Below are 19954 nucleotides of genomic sequence, written 5' to 3' on the forward strand. Positions count from 1 at the left end.
ACTACAGTTGTCTAATTTTCTGCTCCCACTTTGGTGCATCTTAAGCAATGCTGATGGCACAGAGCTCAGATGTAGGGTACAACTGCATGAAGCATAAATGAGGCATGCAGGGTTAATGAGTTAAAAATGTTTGAGATTAAGGAATGAAACTTTTTTTGCTGATACTAAAAGATGTGTCACACACCACAGTGGTGTCCTAGCTTCAGGGTCAAGGCTCAATATTTTAAATTTATGTCACACTTTTTTCCCCCACTCTTAACAACCATTTGACATTAAGGGTGGGATACCACTTGGTATACTCACATCATCATTAGAATGTATGTTAGTTAACTCATTGGCAGACCTGCCAACTCTTATGATTTTGCCATAAGTCCTATGAAAATTACCATTAAAATATGGACTTATGGATACTAGCAAAAAAACCAGAAAAATTATTGCTGCCGAAAAGTCCGGATAATTGGTTCATCCATGTTTTATTTGAATCCAGGTTTCATCTTAGAATTAGTAAAATTAGTCAGGGAATCAGACTAACTTTACAAAAGCACCCCAGACACTTTAAACTGCACCTATTTGTTCATGTGCGTCTGCATGATCAAACTGATGATTATAGAATTTTTTTAAAAGCATTCAAAAAGCAATGCATGTTTAAGGGGAAAATAAGCTTCTAGAAAAGTGTTGCTAATCAGTGCAGAAGAATAAAAAGGAGTACTCAGATTTTTGTGAATAAAAGCTGTAAAGGAAACAGATATGAAAATTGGACATCACGTTTCAATTTGAGTATGTCTCTTGGCGGGAGAATTTCACTCATCATGTGAAATGGAAAACAATTTATAATAATTATGTCAATTTGAGAGATAGCAACAAGCCATTGAGCATTTCACTCGTCATGTGAAATGGAAAACAGTTTCCAAGAATTATATCAAGTTGAGAGATATCAACAAGCCATTGAGCTGCATAGGGTTTGGAACTAGAGCTTGTGCAGCTGTACTAGTGGTAAATAAAGTCCACGCATACTTTACAGACTTTTCAGTTGACCATAATGTTTATCGTTGATGCGTCAAACTTTTAATTATGTTTTCCAGCTTTACAATAGCAGTTATTGATATTTTGTTACACCTTACTGAAAATGGGTCAATCTTACAGAAAAAAATCAACTGCCTTACTGAGACGGATTTGTCAGGGCTGGCAGGTCTACATTGGTTGTCAGTGACAGAGATATGTATGTTAAGGTTTTTGCCATTCTTTCCCATTAATTCAGCAACTTTTAAACCTTCAGATTAAAGGATGAAACTTTGTAAAATTGTATAACATCAGAAGACATGTGTTGTGAACCATTTTGGTATTGTTATTTAGTAAATAGTTTCCATCACTTTCATTCGTGCTCTGTAACTTCATAGCTGTTTGAGATTATGGGATGAAACTTGATGTATATCTTCACTAGGTGGTGTGCTATGAACCACATTAGAGATTCTGTGTTTCAAACTTTCCTGTTCCAGTCTTTAATTTAGAGCCATTTGAGGTTATGGGATTAAGTTTGGTATTATTAGCAGATGTGTCTTCAAGGGCAAGGTCATGGCACACCTTGTTCTATGTTTTTCCATTTTTCTTTCCTTTCTGCTCTTCAACTTGAGGGCTGTTTGAGATTATAGGATGCAACATGGTATACTTTTATGTCAGAGATAGACGTATTGTGTGGTCATATCATCAAGGTCAGGGTCAGGGGTTGAATATTTCAATAGATATATTCAAATTTTCCATTTCACTTTCCTTTCCACTATAAAATTCAGGTTATTTGAGATTAAGATTGTTATAGCTACATCATCACAAGGAGGTGTAGTGTGCCTCATTGGGGTCCCATCTTCAAGGTGAAGGTCACAGGGCAACATTTCGAGTTTCCATCACATTTGTCCTTTTGCTCTGTAATTTCAGAGTTGTGAAATGGATCAAGTTTGTTATACTTGTGCATTGTCATTAGACGTTTGATAGAATTACACATTTGGGATCCAGTGTAGGTCAAGGCTTCAGGCCAATGTTTTACTGTTTCTTTTTCTTTCTGCAAGCTATCATCATGCAAGCTGTTTGAGTTACAAGGAAGAACCATATGACACATTGTTCCCAGTTTGAAGGCATTTTATGTACCACATAGATCTTATGTATCTTATGATGGGATGATGCATACAACAGTTGTGACTATCTTTAAGGTCAAGGTTACTGTTCATTTTTTGTAACCCTTCGCAGCACTATTTACCTACTGCCCATCGAGATTAGGCTATGACACTTGATTAATTTAATTGTCTAGTATCCCTATAGTTTTGTTATTAAAAAGACTAAAAAATGTCATTATTTCATACTTTTGGTGATCTAAGAACAGTAAATGGAGACAAAATTTACTGAACTAAATTGTCAACAGATGGAACTGGCTTCATATTTACAAACAATGTCTGAAATCTGTTTATACAAGGAGAAATCTAATTGTTCAGTCTTAAGTTGTATTTTGATTTTATCAATTATTACTGTTGACTTATAATTAATGATTGAATATCGACTTGAACTTTGTGTGGATGAAATGTTGTCCTTACCAGATGTTTGCCTTTGTTAGTGAACTTTGAAAGTATATTGTCCATTATCAGCATGAAATTGGGTTGTATCTCATTTGATCTAAATACTCAGGACAGTGCTGCCATTGGGACAGGCATTTTTGTAAAACCACAATACACATTTTCCTTTGATCTTGATATATTAAAATAAATTACACTTTATAAAATGTTATCCTTTATGTTCCCTAAATAAAAAAGATTTCTTGTGTACCAAATTATTATACCAGAGTATATTGTGTGTTCTTTCATCAAAATTTACATCTGATTAATTGTTTTGCATGTACTGTAAATAAAAAATATTTGTGTAAGCAATTAATGTTAGCAAATTTTGCATGGATGCTACATTTGCTAATGTATTTAATTGCCAAAAATGGTTAAAATGAGTGTTAAGTATCCATCATTTACTACAATTTTGTGTTAACTAGCATGCAGTCTGCTACATTCATTGAATGATACTGAAATATTGTGCTTTGCAGTACTTACCACACACTTTAAACGAAACAGGTGACTGTTTTTTTGCTGTTGTTTGTAGGATTAAACAGCCAATTTGTGTTTGCGTTATTATTTCAGCATTAACATGAATCAGCCAATTATTTGTTTTCTGTTTCTGTGGGTTATATTAGCATTACCGTGAATCAGCCAACCATCTTCTGTTTACATAGATATTTCGGCATTAACATGAATCAACCAATTATCTTCTGCTTATATATATATATATATATATATATATATATATATATATATATATATATATATATATATATATATATATATATATATATTTTTCAGCATTACTATGACAATTGTGATATACTGTACATTTATGTGATATGTCTTTATAAGGTAACTATGTGTAATATAAGCACGCTGCTTTCTGGAATTAAGTCAGCTTACTTGTAAGTATTCAGATCCCGAGTATTTTAAATTTCAATTTTATATTTTTATTATAGTTATTTTATTTTTTCTTAATTTCATTATATTATTTCTCTTTATATACTTTTTTTGAGGAAGGATATCTCTAAAAAAGTTTAATGGTGTTGGATTTTTAATTTATTTTGCTTTTGAGAAATCTCCAGTAAATTTCTCTGTACAAGTAGTGTGTGTAAGGGTTGTAGTACTTGGGTACAAGTATCTAGCATAATTATCCAGGAGCCTTTTGATCAGTCTCCCTACATGGTTGTAGAGTCTTGTTACTAATTTCCTGGTGCCTTTTATTGGTTTTCTATTTTCAGAATCTTGTGGGGAATGTTGAAATTTCTTGTAAATTTACATTTTAAATTTTAGATAGCACACATATCATTCAAATCCTAGTAGTAAATGGATTGCTTGGTTTAGACGTTATAAGCTCTTCATCTTATATAACTCTTTGTAGTTACACAAGTAAAATTTGAAGAATTGTAACACATAGCGCAGTAGAATCTTGTTAATTTAGGTAATGTTGGGCCCACACCTTTTATTTGCTAACAAAAGAGGTTACAAGGAATAATTAAATCAGTTTCAGTAGTAATTGATGAAACCATGTTCTCAGACATTGACGTTATAATATTACATCATTAGATATATGGATTCTGGAATAACGAGACAAGTCTGTGTAACAAGACACCTGTAATTGAAGGACAATCAGGAGACAGTATGCATTTTCTTTGATACACAAACATCTAATTTAGAGGAATAATGGCAAGTTCCATTAGGTCTACTGTCTACTGTAGGGTATATTCATTTATGTATGCTTAATATTTAACTTTTTTGTAGAGAAACTATCAAAAGAAGGACTACTCATGCTAGTTAGGAAGGTTTTTATGTTACCTGCTTTAGTAATGGTGATATGTAGGGGTCACTCATTCCAGCAGTGGTGGTGGCTTCCTCAAACTTGGTTAGTTTTTATACATCTGTCTCAAAATGGGCATAATCATGTCTGGCTGTGTCAGCCCATTAACATTTACTTGTCTAGGTATAACAGTGTTACGTCTGAGAGATTTTCGTGCAACTTTACCCAATAATATCATGATTAGATGGTGTGTCATGTACCATAATCAAGTCCCTTGTGTTAAAGTCATTATCAGCACCACAGCAAGGCAAAATATGATCCTGACTTTCAGCCTTGTTTAGAGAATAAATTTTGAACCAGTGAAGGCATTTTAATAAAACTGTTCCCAATTATATATCATACATTGCTGGTGTATCACATACCATAGTTAAAAACTTATGCTAAAATAGAAAGTCATTGCAAGTGAGATTTCTTTGACTTGTGTCTTCGTCTGAAGAACATCTTTTGATGCATGTTTTTGAAATAGGGCTAAATGCCATGTCAACAAAATACTAGCTGTATGTTGTTGATTACAAGTTAAGCTAAAAGCAATGTTAATATAAAGAATTTCAAAAAGTAAAATCTTAAGTATTAACATAAACATAGAGTACTACAAGGTAAACTATAAAAGGTACAGGTGTTAACATTAAATAAGAGGTATATAATAAAAGGTAAATGTACAAAATAGTACATCCTGAAAATATAATCAATATAACTTTTGAACCACTTAACTTTCGCCAGTTATTTAACATGAATAGTGTGTCACATACCATGGCCATGCCCCTTGTACCAAGGTTTGGGCAAGGGAAGATATAAATATGTGTCCATCACACATGTATGGGTGTAAGTTTTAAAGCACTTAAGAGATTTTAATGACACTTGAACCTTTACACATCTTGACAATATCGTTCATATTGTCATACCCATTTCCTCCAGGTCATGGTCACAAGCAAATGATAAAGTAAGTTGGTGGCCTGTTTTGTTAAACATTTCTTGTTCTGGATCTTGTAATTATTTCACTTTAATGTTCATTAATTATCTACCAGTGCTTTTTTATAATAAATCACATTTGTTGTGAACTACTTTTTTATTTAAAAATTAATTCCTTACTGATTATCTTGCTTGTGAAACTGAACTTAAAGGACACCAGAAATCAAACTTTTCCTTTTACATATGTAATTCTCTAAAGATTTTAATTTGACTGTAATGTTTATAAATTAAATATGAACGGGGAGTAGTGATTATATTGCATGGAAGATACCATGATTCCGTAAATTGCAGAGTTTTGATGAGACAACAGATCATGTGGTCCTGTGATGCAATACTAACCAGTCCTCAGATACAAACATAAACATGGCGAGTGAGATGGACAGGAGGAGACAAGATTTGGGTTGCACATTCAAAAGTTGAATCTGTTATCTGGTACAATAGTTTATGTACTGTACTGGTCAGTGCTCAAAGAAATTATTTTTAGGCACAGGTCCTGGGCTGGTGACTTAAATAAACTCAGGCCCTGACTGAAATTCCACAAGCCCGGACAGTTCATACCCATCAGCTCCCAAGACATGAGAAAAACCTCCAGATATTTGGGGTATTTCCTCATCTACCACCTGATCTTGTAAAATCTCCCAATTTTTTGAAGAGAAGTCCTGATTATTACATTATGTTTGTCAATTTTCATTTCTCAGAAGAAAAAATAACCAAACCATACATAGATATAATGTATGCAATCCACATATGCCATATTCTATTTTATCACTTGTTAATATTGTAGTGATGAAATCTGTGCTGGTTTTAGGTATAAGCTAAACAAGCTACAGCTTAGGGTCTCACAGTCTGAGCTCAGTCTGAAGGGGCCTCTCAGTTTTATTTTATACCAAATAGGGCCTCTACAGCTTCCTATAGCTTAGGACCTCACTATGTCTAAACTGCCACACTGCAGACATCATAGCGATATGACTGAAAAATTGTTCAAGCTATGTTAATAATCCAAATCACACACACACACGTCTAAATCCGGCACTGGATGAAAAAAATAATATCACACGACAGCGTTTTTTCTTCAGTAAATAGAATGTTAAGATTAAACATTATTCACATAAATTTCAGATGTTTTTAAACAACTACAACAGTACTGTAGTAATAAAAAAAAAAAAATCAAAGAATACAATTGTCACCAATTAGCTTAAATGAATGATCACTGTGAATGCTGTGAAATTTTCTCTTCAAACAAAATCGCATCTCCATTTCTGCCAAAGAAACTTGGCCAGTTAACACCTGACATTCCTCTACTGTATATGTAAAGTTTAATTACCATGATTAAATTAAAAGAAGGAATAAAATATACCATGCAGTATATGTGCCCCTAAAGAACTAATTCAGAATAAATATTTTGTTCGGTAAATAGTGTTGCATGCATTAGGAATTAAACCTAAGGAAATTAGGTGGGGCATAAAATGTGGAAAAACAGTTGCCACTTGTCCAGTAACTTGTGACTGCAGATTTGAACTGTTAAAATAAGTCCTAGGCATCGTAAATTACAACAAAATAGGCATCGTTTATTTGGCAATCAATTGCTGGTGCTTACATACACACACTGTCGAACATATGTTCTTTGAAGTATATCCGAAGGGCAGTCCTTTTCACAAGAAAAATGCGAGGATAAGGATTAACTGTTAATTAGTCACACTGGCTTTATTGATTGTGTACTTAAATCAAAACTTTAGCTATTTTGCAGTTTAGCCACAGCTGACCAGAATACAAAAAAGGGGCTTGTCCTGAGGGAATAATAAGGCGTATCACAGGGAAAAATGGCACGACCCATGGGAGCTCGCACATTGGTGCAAGGGGGTGGGGTCAGTAGTCTCCTCCAGTCTAATGTTGGCCAGTTAATGTGAAATTTTTTAATTGCTGCTATTTAAACTGCCCAAGAGATAGTTTTGTATCAGTTCCAATCATTACAGATTACCATTTATACATACTACATGTAACAGGCATAGGCTGAAATTAAAAAAAAAAATGTAACATTTTTTTTAAGATTACTGAATATTGTGTTTTAGCGAAACACAACAGGTTTATAATTTTATTTTTAGCAAAGCTTCCATTTGATTAAAATCGGATCTCAATTTCACCTCGGACAGTGGTGAGTTGATTTAGATTGTGCCGTGTTAAGGCATCTGTGTCAACATTTTGAAAATACAATTTTACTCATTTCACCAGTGCGATCAAAGTTTCCTCAGCAAACAATTTTTGTTTTGACAACCCCGACGGTCACCTCACTTTGAAATACAGGATGGGCCCGAACTAAAATCAGAGGAGCCCTGGGTGTTGGGCTATCAGATTTTTTTAGTACTGCTGGTGTAGCTAAAAGATGTGTGAAATGATTGTTGCATTTTTTTATCACTTATTCGGCCTTCTGCCTATTTTCGTAACTCACATGTTTAACACTTTACCCAGGATTTAAAATATCCAACGGTATATCTGGAACAGCGCCAACTTTTAGTCCAGGCCTAGCATTTGCTTCTCCTAGAGCTGCCATTTTTTCAGTATCCCTCTCATAACATTCCTTTGCGAAATGTAATGAACACACACAGAGTGCTGTATGATGATGCTTTGAAATCAACTTGCTTGTAATAATGTATGCATACTTTCTTTATTCCTTTATCTTTTGAAAAGAAAAGAAAATGTTGGCTAAAGTAGACTACATATGCCTAATTACCTGAAACAAACAGAAACAAGCAATTCTGAAGAATCACAGGAAATTAATTAAAATGAACCATAAAATTAGCAAATTGCATCAGTAAATGAACATTTAGGAACTAGATATGAATAAAATCAAATGGATGTTAAACAAATATTACTGAATATATAGGTCATAGCATAACAGTGGTTTGTTAATAGTTATTGTGTTAGTATGTGGAAATATCAAACCAGAATTAACTCAGGTATTTTTCTTATGTAGCAGAGTGGTCAGTATTTTATGGGGTGGAGGAAACAGTGAAATTGTAAATCATTTTGTTTCTGTGTCCATCACAGATGCTTACCCCACAATGTCTGTCAGAACTTGGTCCAAATACGTTTTATCATATATTTGTTTGGAGACATCTTTTTAATTTGTACTCTGATAGAAAAGTATCAGCTATAAAATTATTCCAAGACTACTGGGGCCCCGAGTGGCCGAGTGGTCTAAAGCGCTCACCGTTCCAGATCACTGCCATCTCACCTCTGTCTGCGTGGGTTTGAGTGCAAGGCTTGGCTAGCGTGGGTACGTGGGAAAGCCTGCCAGTAGCTTCTCGTGGGTCGGTGGTTCTTCCCTGGGTTTTCCAGGGTTCTTCATCCACCAGTTATACTGGCCGCCATGTATAGCCTATCTTGTGCTGAAAAATGGCGTTAAACTCTACAACAACAACAGCCAAGACTACCACCAGCTTCACAAAAAGGTCTCTTCTTTATAGAACATAAACATGTGTAGATCATATAACAATTTAGCACATTTGGACATTATAACAGTAAAAAGTAGAGTCTGTGAAACACATGCATTATGTGAAATACAATAGTATAAAGGGTTATGTAGAGTTTTGTTGATTTTTATAAGATTTGCATGTATCATAATAAAAAAAAGGCATGAGTTGAATCTTTACCGACTTGATTATCATGTACTGTGTTGTATTAATTGTCAATTTCTAATGAGTGGGCCCTGTTTGAGGAATAAAGATTTAAATATATTACAAAGCACAGATAACATTTTTCTCATGAGAGGTACCTAAAAGAGGCAACTGAAAAGGTCTTGGATTATTTTTTTTAAAAGAGCGCAGATTATGTTTAAAAAACTTTGTACTTTAAAGAATTTTGTTAACCCTCTTTTGGCTGTATCTTGATTTTGTTTGCCTTTTTTCAGATATTGAATCATAGCACTATGTGGCCAGGATTGTACTGATGTACTGTTAAATCCTATAAATAAATAAATACATTTTCACTCTTTGTTAAATTTGGAGGTTTATGAAGTATGGCAGCAGTATATACTTTTATTAGATTTGATGGCTCATGATAACAATAAATGCAAAGTAAGCAATGAGTTTTCATTGCATACAAAGAAAGAAATGAGTTTTCATTGCATACAAAAGTAAGCAATATGTTTTCACTGCAAACAAAGTAAGCAATGTGTTTTTAATGCATACGAAGTACACATTGTTTTTGATGTATAGAAAGTAAGCAATGTTTTCAATGCAAACAAAGTAAGCAATGTGTTTTCAATGCATACAGAGTAAACAATATGTTTTAATGCATACAAAGTAAGCAATGTGTTTTCAATGCATACAAAGTAAACAATGTGTTTTAATGCATACAAAGTAAGCAATGTGTTTTTAATGTATAGAAAGTAAGCAATGTGTTTTCAGTGCAAAGTACGCAATGTGTTTTCAATGCATACAAAGTAAGCAATGTGTTTTCAATGCCAACAAAGTAAGCAAGGTGTTTTTATGTAAAAGAAAATACTTATTCAATAATATTATCCTCCGCAGTGCTTGAAGAAAATTTATTTGTAGACACAGTCTAAGGGCAAGATATTTGAATAAAATCACTTGCACATGCTCATACTTCTTTTGCCCCAAAGGGACATAATTTTTATTATTATATTGACACAGTGTTTAAATACCTATTCTTTGAAGAAGAAAAAATGTAAAATTGCTCTAAATTGACTTGTTTTTTTTATTATTATTTGCCTATTAAAATAATTCACTTAAACAAAATGGATGTTACCTCGTTTTCTACAATTTAGACTTGATTTGATTTCTGTAAAAGTAGTATTTTCTCCAGGTCCTGATATAAACCAGTACTCAGTACAAAACTAGATTTTTGCTCTATCAATATCCTCCTTACTGTCTGGAGTTTTTAAGCTTTTAATTAGTTTTGCTTTAAGTGGTTTTTATTGTCTTTATACTTTAGATATTGTCCATGAGACAGAAGCCTCATTTACAGTCTGCTGTTAAAATTATCTCCAACAATTTCACAATTTGCACATATTCATGTGTGGAATTCTTAATTTCCCTTAAATGACTTTTTATTTTCTGAAGAATGGAGAATGTATCAGTACTCTTCTCCATATTGGCATTAGAGTGTCGTTTTCACCTTGATGAGAAGGGGCCCCGAGTGGCCGAGTGGTCTAAAGCGCTCGCAGTTACGGATCACTGCCATCTCACCTCTGTCTGCGTGAGTTTGAGTCTCAGCCTCGGCTAACGTTGGTACGTGAGAAAGCCTGCCAGTAGCTTATTGTGGGTTGGTGGTTCTTCCTGGGGTTTTCCAGGGTTCTTCCTCCACCAATTATACTGGCCGCCATGTATAGCCTATCTTTTGCTGAAAAATGGCGTTAAACCCTACAACAACAACAACAACAACAAACTTGATGAGAAAGTTCCAGAGTTGAACATGACATGAATTCCTATGCCTCATATTTCTTAGCTGGTGGTTTCGTTGCATTGGGAGAAAGTGGGTATATTGGCATTTTGACATGAATTGAACAAAACTAAAAAATATGAGCTGCCCTTTAATATTCTTCTAGAAACATCTTGAATTATGTGACGACAATAAAACAATATAAAAACTCAAAATACTAACTTAAATGTTTCTGCTGATTAGTTTCTGGTCATTTTCTCCTTTTCTTATCACCTCCACCAAAGGTTGGCTCATTATTATTCAAAGATTAGAAAATCACTATGGACTAACTTGGATCTGTTCATTACTCAACACCTCATAAAACATTCTGACCTCAAACTAAGGTAATCAATTAACAGCTTTTGTGAGCACATATTAGCCTTCTTAAGTCAATTACTGAGCCACACATCATTGGATTGGCATAACATATCTGGTCCCCAGTAGATTGGTTCCCACTGGTTTCAGTAATGTTAGGTTCTATTTTTCTGTAATAAAGTCTTCAAAAACAAACTATTTTTCCAGAAGTGGTAGATTTCAGCTATAAAACTATGAGCGTTAGGTGCCTTTAAGATGGTATTTTTGTCCTACCACCATTAGAATCATGTGTATGCACATGGTGGTTACATATTGTGACCAGAGAACAGCACCACAGTTGCAGCAGTAATGTTAGATCCAATAATTTCTGTTTTGTCTAAAGTTGGTTAACTTGTTATGGCACATTCTACCCTCTTCTGGCACCATTCACCAGCACCACAACCACCCAACAAAATTATGATTCTCTCCAAGTAGGACCTGAACAATCCTACATTACTGCAGTAATCTTCTCATTGTCTTTTGAAGTAGCTGGCTCAAACTAAATGCATAGTGCTAAGTCAGTGCAACAGTGTAACAAAAAATGTTAAGTTTTGTCAGAGGAGGTCGCTGAGATGAAACAGTAGACCAGAATGAAAACGCTGCTGATGAGACAGTAGATTTGGTATTTATGAGTATGGCTTGTACATCATGAAAATTTAACATATAGGTGTTAAATATGTCATACAGGTGGTATATTTACTGCTTGAAAACTACTTTTATTGTACAGTTGACAACTTTTTTTTTTTAAATTCATATTTTAATTGTATCAGGATATTTTTTCTCTCAAGTCACAGATTCCACACATGGGTAAAAAAAACCCCAGCATTTGCTTTATAACCATTTTTTAAAGGAAATATTCAAATTTTGTCATTTTTTTTATGTTTTCTTGAGTGGTTGAAATGTGCAAATATTGTGAAGCAGGGAGATCTTTCTCTTTTGTCCCCATAAAAATTAAATTAAAAGTTTTACCCTAGTTGTTTGTCTAAGCACTGTGTACCATATGCCTCAGTATTTTAGATGCTTTGATTTCTGAAATGATGTTGGGAGTTTTTTTTAAGTCTCACTTTTCTTAGTGTCAGTTAGATTAATATATTAGTAAGAGAAACATCTCTTGACTGTAAATTTACCTGATACATTACAATAACCTTAATGTTCCAACTGTTTTATTATCGGCAATAAAAGTCTTCTTTGATATTATCAGATTTTTTTTCTCATGTCATGATGGCAGTCACTCTTGCCAGCATTGATGCTGAATAAACAATATATTACTGCACAGTGCCTTAGTTATAGTTTGTCATATATATGGACAATTGTTAGTATTTCCAATTTTCTGGCCATGTGTATCACTGCTCTTCTGTCAAATATTTCCGTCTCAAAGAGTGGCTATAAAAGTCTGAAGGTAAATCAAGTTTCTCATCATGTTTACATTATTAGTTTGTGTAAATTATGTTTGACCTTCGTTTAACATTGTAGCTTAAGTGTAAATATAGATTGATCCAATAAAATTGGAAAGTAAGCATATTGCTCAGACAATAATCTGAAGCTGCCCTTTGTAAACATGAAATTTATTAGGTGAAGTGATATGATCTGCTCACTGAAAAGATGTGTACACTTTAATTTTGAACTGGACATTTAGTTTAATGAAGAACTAAGAAGGTATGCATGGAGGTTAGCAGCTCATCAACACAAAACTGGTATGGTACTGATTAACAGGTAAGTTCTAAAATGGTAAAAATTGGGAATTAAACATTGTTAAAGCTGGTTCTTTGATGACCCAGGTAGTGATACTATCTCTCTTACTCTCATTCTGTTTTGTCATTTTGTAGTGCATATCTTTAAGTAAATTTTGATGAGTTCTTTTTGAATTTAATATGCCAGACTTCATAATTTTATTGTCTTGTATTGAATGAGCCTATGAATGGAGAGTGTCTGTATAGAGTAATTTGCATGTTTCATATACCGACCATTAGATTGAGCATACATGTATTACGTTACGATGTTCATCCCTCGAACTGTTACCTGTTGCACAATAACTTGAGCTGTCCATAATCTTTGATTTCCAAACTTAGTGGATGGCTTGTACTTGGGATAAGGTACACCAGTTGTTTTTGGGGTCAATCTGTAGCTGTTGCACTTGTGTTAAGGAAGAACTCTATCAATATTGGATCATATTATTAAAGGTTAAGATGACTGACTGGGGAAAAAAATGGTTTTGCATGCAATAACATTAGTAATATAATATATAATAAACTTTATGGATTGCTAGCACTTATGATTATAAAGAAGCCTTTCACTTTTTGGTTGAAAAGGTCAAAGACCAAGGACACTGTCTGAAAGAAGTAAAGTAGTTTCTGTCCAAAAATTATGTTATTTACTTAGACAACTATTAAATAAAACAGGCAGATCATTTGCCATCCACACTACTTGTTGCAGTTTTGTAATTAATATCTGAAGTCAATTTTTTTTATATTCTGTACCTTGAGTCAGTCCAGCTGTCTGAAATAGACTAATAGTTGCACCATGACTATTTTTGAAGGATGGATTTCTTATGTGTAGCCATTTTTAATATTAAAAACTTGATTTAAAGTACCTGCATGTTTTGCATGTCATCTGTAGCTCAGTAGAGAAGAAGTACCTGGAGCAGATAAAGAATCTTCAGTTGGAGCTGGACGGTGAACGTGATATGTTCTCCAAGGAAGCAGCACGGCAGAAACAAAACGCTGATATGCAGATGGAGGAGCTGAAACAGGAGGAAGCAAGGCTACGAGAACAAGTTGTCCAGGCACAAAAGGTGACATGGTGACATTGTCTTTATTTAGCTCAGACATAAAACTTCATAATTAGATTTGCATGTCACACCCTTCTGCTTTATTATATAATTAAATATCATCTGTTTAAAAAGTTTAGAATTTTTTTAAAAAATGCCACGGTTTATTTCTCTCATTATAGAAGTTCATTGAGTTGAGGAATATTGTTACTGAGTCCTGTCCATAAAGTTCAGAATTAGAGGGTGTAATGGATGATTTGCCATGGGGGAGTTGGGTGGTTTAGGTATAATTTTTTGATTTACCAGAAACAATGCTGTGGGGATCAGTGGTTTCCAGATTTGATTGTTTTCTCAGAGATCCTTACTTTGTAAATTTTTAATGCAGGTTTATAATGAATTGACATTGCTAGTAGTGATAGCTATTAAAATTATACAGTCTTCACCAAACTATTTTCAAAACTGCAATGACCGTCTGCAAACAATATTTTGTATTTGTATATGAAACGGAAGATTTTCTCTTTCTTTTTGTCATATACCATCTAAACCATGCTTACTGGCATCAAAGTGTAGGTAAAATAATTGAGAGATTTTTCTCATTGCTAGGAACTGGAGAAGATGAACAAAGACCTGGATGTAACAACAGATAAACTGGAGGAGGCCAATAAGCAGAACCTACATCTGCAGAGAGAATTGGAGGCAGTGGATGATCTACACAGAAAGGTAGAGGTTATGTTTTACAGTTGTGTTTTGAGGTTGTTTCAAAGTGCTAAGATTATGTACAGATGTGGGTGGAGAGGTTGTGTGTAGAGTCTGTGAGAATTCATGTGTAGATGGGTTTTTAAATGTAGAGAGTATTCATGGGCATTTTTGTGTAGTGGTTATGAGTTTAAATAGATTTTATGTAGAATATCAATGTGATAATGTCCAGAAATGTTTAGACATGAGATAATACGGCACATGCCGCTGATTTAATTTCCTCCATGCACTAATTATGCATAATTGAAGCCAGTCAGGTTTTAGTTTATCAGATTCTGTGGGTCAGTATATCAGAGTGTGGTTATTTAAATTCATTTAGTTTTAGCCAAGTTTTTACATGCATGGTCATTTAGTTTGTAATCATTTATATGTAACGTTATTATTTTACTACATAATCATATCTAACATTATGTGTGTGTGTGTGTGTGTGTGTGTGTTTATAAGCTTGTTGCAATAGCTTTATGTAATTCCTAAATGAATACAATAGAGGGAAATAGCAAGACCTTTTTTGTATACTTTGAAATGTTATTGATATTTCAGGGAATTTTTCCAACCTTACTGTTCATTTAAAAAGAGGATATTAATCCATAATTGCAATGTCAGTAGCTGGTAAAGGAAAGTAACATTTCCATTGGTCAGAATGTTACCACGTGATCAAAATGAATGGTGTTCATTTCTGTATGAACTGTAAGGAGAACTACTTTTCTAAGAATACCCACTTCTATAAATAGAGTCACATGTACAGCATAAGATAAACACCGCCAGTTAAGGCAGACATGAAGTAAGCATTAAAGAAAAACAACATTCTAACAAACAAACAAAAAATAATTGAAAAAATTTGGCTTCCATTGGTATTATGATGACCTTATTGCGATCAAGCTTGACATACCAAGTGCTATAAATAGCTACGTAACAGAAAAACCACAAACATGTATTACTACGCTCAATTAAGATTTCTGTTTTTTAATGATGCAAACAAAATAACAACAAATAATTAAAATTTCAATTATAAGAGTTTAACGTTTTTTCTGAGTTCATCAAAGGGGCATTGTGTAAGCTGTGTGAGTCAGCAACTGACAGTTTATACCATGATGAACTCAGAAAAAACAACATTAAACTCGTCCTTAAGGTTTTTCCAATTGAATATTTACAATATCAAGGTGAATTCTATAAGTTATTAATTTTTCATGCAGCTGGCTGAATATGAAAGCAAAGGAGTGCTGAATCCAGCAGAACACAAGTTTACCCAGGAGAAAATTGAGCGATTAGAACAGGAAAATAAGGTCAGACTAGTACAAATAGTAGCTTTAAATACAGCATTAGCCCAGCCTAAATAGAATGCATGATAAACATTTTGGGATAAGACTAACAGAGTTGCAAGAAGTCTTGCAGTAACTGTTCACAAAATTATGTGAAACAATGTGTCAATAATTATGTCACATTAAACTCTGTGACATTGTTACAGTGGGGAAAAATAACTGTTGCATGTATCAAACAAACTATATGACATTGTTACAGTGGGACAATAAATTTTTTCACATTTATCAGATGAACATTGATTAGGTTTTGACCATAATTATTTTGTCACCTGTATCAAACGAGATGACTCTTAGTGGGACAGTATGTCACCTGTATTACAAAATAGATGACACTGTTACAGTGGGACAATAATTGCCATGTGAATCAGACAAAATAGATGGCATTGTTACATTGGGAATATAACTGTGACAACACATGAATCAGACAAACTAGATGGCATTGTTACATTGGGAATATAACTCTGACAACACATGAATCAGACAAACTAGATAGCACTGTTACATTGGGAATATAATTGTGACAACACATGAATCAGACAAACTAGATGGCACTGTTACATTGGGAATGTAATTGTGACAGCACATGAATCAGACAAACTAGATAGCACTATTACATTGGGAATGTAATTGTGACAACACATGAATCAGACAAACTAGATGGCACTGTTACATTGGGAATATAATTGTGACAACACATGAATCAGACAAACTAGATAGCACTATTACATTGGGAATATAATTGTGACAACACATGAATCAGACAAACTAGATGGCACTGTTACATTGGAAATATAATTGTGACAATACATGAATCAGACAAACTAGATAGCACTGTTACATTGGGAATATAATTGTGACAACACATGAATCAGACAAACTAGATAGCACTATTACATTGGGAATATAATTGTGACAACACATGAATCAGACAAACTAGATAGCACTATTACATTGGGAATATAATTGTGACAACACATGAATCAGACAAACTAGATAGCACTGTTACATTGGGAATATAATTGTGACAACACATGAATCAGACAAACTAGATGGCACTGTTACATTGGGAATATAATTGTGACAACACATGAATCAGACAAACTAGATAGCACTTACATTGGGAATATAATTGTGACAACACATGAATCAGACAAACTAGATAGCACTGTTACATTGGGAATATAATTGTGACAACACATGAATCAGACAAACTAGATAGCACTATTACATTGGGAATATAATTGTGACAACACATGAATCAGACAAACTAGATAGCACTGTTACATTGGGAATATAATTGTGACAAAACATGAATCAGACAAACTAGATAGCACTATTACATTGGGAATATAATTGTGACAACACATGAATCAGACAAACTAGATAGCACTGTTACATTGGGAATATAATTGTGACAACACATGAATCAGACAAACTAGATGGCACTGTTACATTGGGAATATAATTGTGACAACACATGAATCAGACAAACTAGATAGCACTATTACATTGGGAATATAATTGTGACAACACATGAATCAGACAAACTAGATAGCACTGTTACATTGGGAATATAATTGTGACAACACATGAATCAGACAAACTAGATAGCACTATTACATTGGGAATATAATTGTGACAACACATGAATCAGACAAACTAGATGGCTTTGTTACATTGAGAATATAATTGTGACATCACATGAATCAGACAAACTAGATGGCACTGTTACATTGGGAATATAATTGTGACAACACATGAATCAGACAAACTAGATAGCACTGTTACATTGGGAATATAATTGTGACAACACATGAATCAGACAAACTAGATGATGATGTGGTGTAAATGACGATGTCATAAATGTACGATGATTGTGAAAAGCTCTCCTCAACACTACCAGGAAAGCTGTTCACAGCTCTTCTGCATTTTACAAAAAACACAAGCCCTGAATTTGGTGTGAACATGATTGTTAGTCATGTTTGCTCCATTTTGGATAGAGTTATGTCCCTTGTCAAGTATATTCTTGTCTTCACATGAAAACTTGAAATGTTGCTCACAAGTTATCAGTATTTGTAATGGAGTTTTTAAGAACATTGTCTCAAAATAGACATAGATGTGTGCTTTATGAGGTTGTGTCGCTGCACTCTTTAGACAGGGTTATGGTACTTGTGAATCCATTTGATCTTTACATGGGAAGTTGTTTTTTAACAGGTATAAAGAGAGAACCATTGAAAGATTCTCACACAGTTTGATGTGAACCTTGTTTTATTGATCTATGTGTCTTGCTAGCTCCATTTTGGACAGATTTATTGCCCTTGTTTTTCTGTTTCATATCTTTATGGTAAGTTCTCTTTTTAAGACTGAATGGATTGAATAGTAGTTAGTGGATCCCTTTGTGAAGTACCCATTGCTGGATGTTCTAGTTTATTTATAGAAAATGGTTTTACAGCTTTCCTTTGGTTACATTTCAAAATGCCAGAGTGTAGACTTTTCTCAGTCTCCTTTTTTGTCTACATATAGGATCTAAAGGACCATAATGATGAACTGACTGCCGAGTTAGAGAACCTTAAACAACAGAATAGTCCTGCACGAAAACCTCCCATGCACCAATCAAGCTCATCTGATCTATCCTGCACACCTGCTCGTGAGGGCTCGGTCTTGTCTGACTATATCAAGCCCTACATACGCAAACGGCATTCCATATCCTCAGGAGGTACATTATTGGGCATGGAAGTCCCAGCACCAAGTTATTTTAGTACAGGATTGGGCATGGAAGTCACAGCACCAAGTTATTTTAGTACAGGATTGATTTTACTAGCTGTATAACTTTGACAAACATCACGATATTCTTTTGTTAACACAACTCTAGTATACCAAGGCACCTTGTTATAGACCTTTTTTAATTTGCATCTTGGTGACTATATGTAAATAATATGTCAATCAATTTTAAGAAAATGATGCATGGAAGTTACGGTGTAAAGATTGATGTAGAATGTTATGTACATGTTTATTTTGTACAAGATGTACAGATTAAATTAAATTCTTAATATGAAGAACTATTGAATTTCGTGTTACCTGACCAGTATAATGTAATCAGTCTCATGATGTTGTGTATTTGTATATGCAAGATTATATTTGGACCCTGTCAGTGGAAGAAAGAAACAGAAGTTTTGCTGATATGTACGAATTTTTGTGTTTATTGTTCTTTGCCTTCTTTGATCATTTAGTTTTATAACAGAATTTTATCATGAAACCTATGCAGCAGGACCCAGCTTTCATTCTGTGCTTTGATTGTATTTTAAACCTATAGACATCTCTGATGATGACAGTAAGATGGGAAGTCCAGTCTTGTACAGAAAACTCCAAAACCAGGCTGCACCAGAGGAAGACAGCATCAGTAAGTAGTCATTGCCATTGACTCAAAGGCGACCTTCAGTTGAAATGGTTCCTCTTTTGAGAGTAATCAAACTAGTTTATGTTAAAAAATGTTGAATGAGACTTTAGAATAAAAGATCTCAGTATTTAATGATAAGACTTCAGTATACTTATAAGTCTCCCCCCATGTGTGTTTTTGGTTTTGCACTGGTTTTAAAATCAGGTTGGGTAAGTAGGGTTATTTTTATTAAAAAAAGCCATTTTATATATATATATGTATATATATATATATGTGTGTGTGTGTGTGTGTGTGTGTGTGTATATATATATATATATATATATATATATATATATATATATATATATATATATATATTCTAATGCTATAATGTCCTAAGTGTTTCAGTGTACTGGCAAAACTGTCTCAATTATATGCACAAATCAATTTTGGGATTTTTTTTGTTCAATTTTTTTTACCATCGGGAAGGGGAGTGCTGGCAGTGGGAAACAGGGATGATTGGTCACCAATAATACACTTATTTTTGGG

General features: G+C 33.8%; 1 pseudogene across 1 annotated transcript in view; it reads left to right on the top strand.

The window, feature by feature from the left end:
* Positions 1–19954, top strand: part of LOC149804801 (uncharacterized) — a 155308-nt pseudogene that overhangs the window by 73177 nt on the left and 62177 nt on the right. Inside the window, exons 11-16 of the transcript XR_016416698.1 lie at positions 3461–3493; positions 13804–13978; positions 14558–14674; positions 15904–15993; positions 18553–18745; positions 19343–19429. The product of XR_016416698.1 is annotated as an uncharacterized LOC149804801 (transcript). The remainder of the gene's footprint in view (positions 1–3460; positions 3494–13803; positions 13979–14557; positions 14675–15903; positions 15994–18552; positions 18746–19342; positions 19430–19954) is intronic.

Source organism: Sinohyriopsis cumingii, chromosome 2, assembly GCF_028554795.1.
Source record: "Sinohyriopsis cumingii isolate HCF-2022 chromosome 2, ASM2855479v2, whole genome shotgun sequence".
Taxonomy (NCBI): Eukaryota; Metazoa; Mollusca; class Bivalvia; order Unionida; family Unionidae; genus Sinohyriopsis; species Sinohyriopsis cumingii.